Source organism: Lynx canadensis, chromosome C2, assembly GCF_007474595.2.
Source record: "Lynx canadensis isolate LIC74 chromosome C2, mLynCan4.pri.v2, whole genome shotgun sequence".
NCBI classification, from domain to species: Eukaryota; Metazoa; Chordata; class Mammalia; order Carnivora; family Felidae; genus Lynx; species Lynx canadensis.
In genome coordinates, this window is record NC_044311.2 from 157,183,929 (window position 1) to 157,189,029 (window position 5,101).

The window sequence follows — 5,101 nt, forward strand, 5'->3', positions numbered from 1 at the left end:
GATGGTCAAATCCTGCACGACGGGAAAGGCTGTCCTCCAACACCAGACTGGTCATTGGGTGGAATCCAGAGCCATGGTGATTCCACATTTCCAGGGTCCCCACCCTGGAGTTGTGCACATGGGAGTGGCTTGCTGGGCATTTTCACCAGAGTTGTTTTTATTTGTGGTCAGTGTGCCTGCCATCTGATTTTATTTGTCATCAAGAGTACATTCCTCTTGGGGCACCTAGGTAGCTTGGTGGGTTGGACATTTGACTCCTGGTTTTGGCTCAGTTCAAGATCTCATGGTTCCTAAGACTGAGCTGTGTGTTGGGCTCTGTGCTGACAGTTCAGAGCCTGCTTGGGATTCTCTTTCTCCCTCTCTCTGCCCCTCCCCAGCTGGTGCTGGTGCACATGCGCATGCTCTCTCTCTCTCTCAAAAATTAATAAATATTAAAAAAAAAGAGTACATTCCTCTTAGTAAGTTGAGGAATTACTTCCAAAAGGCCCTGTAAAAAAAGAGCAAAGCTACTACCTGAAGCAGGTAACACATTAGATCTCTGTGATCAGCTGAGGACACAGGGAGCACTTGAGGGCCTGGGACTTTGGATGGCCTTGGAGGGATCTTAGGAGCTCTTGGATAGGCGGGGGCTCCGAGGGCCTCTGGAGCAGAGGGAGGGATGGACAGAGCCCATTTTCCATGGCTGGATCAAGGGATGTTACCTGGACGCGCGGCGACTCCAGAGAGAGCTACAAGGGGCTCTTACCCGCTTGGGTTTTGGAGCTGGTCCTGGTTCCTGCCGTGTGGGGCCTGGACTGAGGCGTGAGACCCGGAACACTCTGGTCAGCCATCCCCTGTGAGCGGTCTTGATTCTTAAAGTGTTTTTCTGTGTCAGCCTCTCAGGGTCCTCAGAAGCGGGCAGAGGGGGCTCTAGTGACCCTCCACCCGTAATTTGACAAGACAGGAAACAACTTTTTCAAGGCCACGCCGCCAGCCCGAGGCAGGGCTAGACTTGGAGGCGGGGCTTCAACCGAGTCCCCTCCAGCTCCTCTCCATCCCACGGGCACAAGGTGCGAAGTTCTCAAGAGGATCGTTGGAAAACTATCGGGAATATGTCACAACCAGGACAGGGCCTGAGGGCAACCAGTTCTACAGTCCGTGTTTCCAGAAACTGCCTCGGGGTATCAGCTCAGGCCCGGCTTCGGCCGGCCCTGCCCGAGAAGGCGCCCAAGCAGGGCCGACCCCTCCCGAGGGGGCCTCCCCGCTGCACACACCTGTATTCCTCGCCCACACACCCCGCCGTTCCGTCCACGATTAGACTCGTCCTCCGGTTTCGCCCAGCGCTTCTCAATCATGCGTCAGAAGCGCATGCAGATCATGACAAAGCCAGACTGTTAAGCTCACCGCAGAGCCCCGACTCAGCAGGTCTACAGCCAGGCCGAGGGTCTGCGTCTCTAACAAATGCGCAGGTGACGATGGGCCTGCCGTGAGGAAACAGCCTTTGGGAAGCGGGGCTCTGGGTCACCGAGTCTCCACCCGGCCCGCTGCGCACTGACACGGCCGGGGCGCACTTCCAGGCCGTGCTGCAGGCGGTCTCCCCCGCCAGCAATGAAGCCCGAGCCTGAGAGGGACACTGACGTTTGACGCTCCGCAGGTGCACGGCCCCCTGAGCTGCCAATGCTGCCAGCATGGACCTTTCTAGTTCCCCCACCTGCCCAAGTAAAGGGTCCCAGGTCATATACAGCAAGAGGCCCTCACACAGTTAGCATTTCCGATAGAAGTCAGGAACCCAAAGCCAGGTGCCCCCCACGGGTGCGGGTCTGTGGCAGGGTGGGGGGTGCCAGGGTCGTGGGGATATATAGGATAGGATCAAAAATTGACATTTGGTCTTAATGTTCCTGGCACAGAGCTCCTAAAACCCTTGGAATTTCCTGGATAGCAAGGGTGATGAAGGTATCTTTTGTTACTTATAACAATCCTTTCAAGTGCATCTGAGTTTCTGTTAAAGAGGGGACTTTTCCAAGGGATACAGGAGTACTGATGCATAGGGGCACTTGTACCCCAATGTTCATAGCAGCACTCTCAACAATAGCCAAATTGTGGAAAGAGCCTAAATGTCCACCAACTGATGAATGGATAAAGAAATTGTGGTTTATATACACAATGGAATACTATGTGGCAATGAGAAAAAATGAAATATGGCCTTTTGTAGCAACGTGGATGGAACTGGAGAGTGTGATGCTAAGTGAAATAAGCCATACAGAGAAAGACAGATACCATATGGTTTCACTCTTATGTGGATCCTGAGAAACTTAACAGGAACCCATGGGGGAGGGGAAGGAAAAAAAAAAAAAAAGAGGTTAGAGTGGGAGAGAGCCAAAGCATAAGAGACTGTTAAAAACTGAGAACAAACTGAGGGTGGATGGGGGGTGGGAGGGAGGGGAGGGTGGGTGATGGGTATTGAGGAGGGCACCTTTTGGGATGAGCACTGGGTGTTGTATGGAAACCAATTTGTCAATAAATTTCATATATATAAAAAAAAAATAAAGCTACACCTTTCTGCCTAAAAAAAATAAATAAATAAATAAAGAGGGGACTTTTGGAAAGCACCAAAGCCTGGGGACCAACCTTGTGAGCAGAGGCTGGAATTTTCAATCCCACCCCACTGACGGAGGAGAGAGGAGCGGGGAGGGGCTGGAGGTTGGATAGTCACCAGTGGCCAACAAGGTAATCATGCCTGTGTAATGAAGCCTCCATAAAAACCCCAAAGGACTGGGGTTGGGGGAACTTCTGGGTCCGGAACCGTGTGGAGGTGTGGGGAGAGTGGCCCCCAGGATGCAGAAGCCCCACACCCCTCCCCCGTTCCTGGTACACGTCTCTCCATCTGGCTGTTCGTTCACATCCTTTGCAATAAGCCGGTAATCCAGAGCGGGAGCTGTTCTGAGTTCTGTGAACCACCCTCGCAAATTAAATGGATCTCTGATCTGTAGCCAATTACCTGAAGCACAGGTGACAACCTGGCATTGCATCTGAAGGCCGGGAAGCAGTTCCGTGGGACTGAGCCCCTCACCTGTGGCATCTGATGCCACGTCCAGGTATCTGGTATCAGAATCAAGTTCGATTTGTGGGACATGCAGTCAGTGTCCTCAGAGAACTGAGTCACTCGCTCGATGGTGTGGAAGAAACACCCATGTCAGAGGTGGCCAACCGTCCAGGTTTGCCTGGACTGCATGATTTCCTGGGAGGGAGGACTTTCAGGGTCAAGGCCGGGACATCCCAGGCCCACCGGGATACTTGGTGTGAACAAAAGTGAACAAAACTTGAGAATCTCTAAAAGAAAGAAAGAGAGTTTTCTTTGAGCCCAGGTTAGGACAGCTGTCCGGGAAACACGGTCTTCACAGGGAAGGAAGTGCTCCGGAGAATGAACAGTTTTTACCAGAGTTATATACCTTTTTTAAATGTTTATTTATCCTGAGAGAGTGAGAGCACCTGAGGGAGGGTAGGGCAGAGAGAGAGAGAGAGAGAGAGAGAGAATCCCAAGCAGGCTGTGCACTGTCAGCACAGAGCCTGACGTGGGACTCGAACTCACGAACCACAAGATCATGACCTGAGCCAAAGTCGGACCTCAACTGACTGAGTCACCCACGCGCCCCTGGAAGCTCTTTCTTTAAAAGAAAAAAAAGTTTATTTTTGGGAGTGAGAACAAGCAGGGGAAGGGCAGAGACGGGGGACAGAGGATCTGAAGGGGGTTCTGTGCTGACAGCAGAGAGCCCGACGCGGGTCTCGAACTCGTAAACCATGAGATCATGACCTGAGCCAAAGTCGGATGCTTAACTGACTGAGCCACCCGGGCGCCCCTGGAAGTTAGTTCTCGACAATTTTTCCCATAGACAGGTGTGTACCTTTAGAGTGAGTGGGAACCCCAGCTGGAGGTCTGGAGATGGAGGGGACACAGGGCACCATGAGAGAATTCCAGCCCTGGTTGTAAGAAGGGGAAGTGAGATTGCCACCCAGTGTATGTAGACACAGTGCACAGGGAAGGGACCCCGAGGAAGAGCAGTTTGGTGGAAAGATGCCCGACGTCCCTCGGATGTGACCGGGCTTGAGAGGAAGGACCCCGGGCAGGCAGGCCACGTGTGAGATGGGCTCGACTCACACAGGGGCGCCGTTGAGGTCACAGCGACTGGGCAGGCAGGGCCACCAACATTCATAGGGCGGGGAGCCCGGGGGTGACCACAATTCCATTTTGTTCAACTGGATTTTTAACAGTTCGGAGGAGTAGAATAAAGCCTGGCTCTTTTTTCCCAGGCCCGGAAGGATGTGGCGCCCCTCGTGTGGGAAAAGACGACTTTGCTATTCTGTTTCAAACGCGCCGTGTGAACAGGGCCGGTCTGGAGTGGGACACGCGATTCTGGCCGATTTCTAGGGGACCTGGATGGGGTGGGCCGTCAGGCGCGGCCTGGGGGAGGGGAGGCGTGCGCCCCTGAGGAGGAGGACGGCTGTCGCCGGGGCTGGCATGAGGTCCGGAGGCACAAACGGGCAGGAGATGCTGGAGCGGCCCGGTGTGGCGTCCACGCCCTGGCGGGAGAGGGGGAGGGGCAGAAGGAACCACCAGCAGCCGAAGGTCAGTGTGCGAGGGGCTCGGCTTCGCGTCTTTAAACCTTGCTCTAAGCTCTGTGTCCTACGCTGCTCCAACCCTGGCCCACACCCAGCCTGCCGACCTGTGCCAACTGGCGGGAACTTACGCGTCCGGGGCACCACCGCTGGGTACCGACACGCACAGTGATCCCGCGACACCGGCCGTTTCACTCAGTCGTGTGGCACTGGGCGGGCAGGACTTCCAGGTCAGCCCTGCCCAGCCCGCGAGACACAAACGCTCCTCTCGGCTTGCCTTCCGCTGCCCCACCCCCAGGAGCAGGTGCAGACAGCTGGGGGGGGGGGGTGAGACGCTCATCTCCCAGCTCCCCACACGGCCCCTGAAGGCTTAGGAGGTGGGGCAGGGACAGGGGCAGAGAGGGCCATGGACACAGGCCAGGAGGTGAGGAAGGAGGAAAGAGAACAGACCCCCACAGCACGACCCACAGTTGACTCGTATCCTCCAAGTGTGCACAGAGCCCACAGA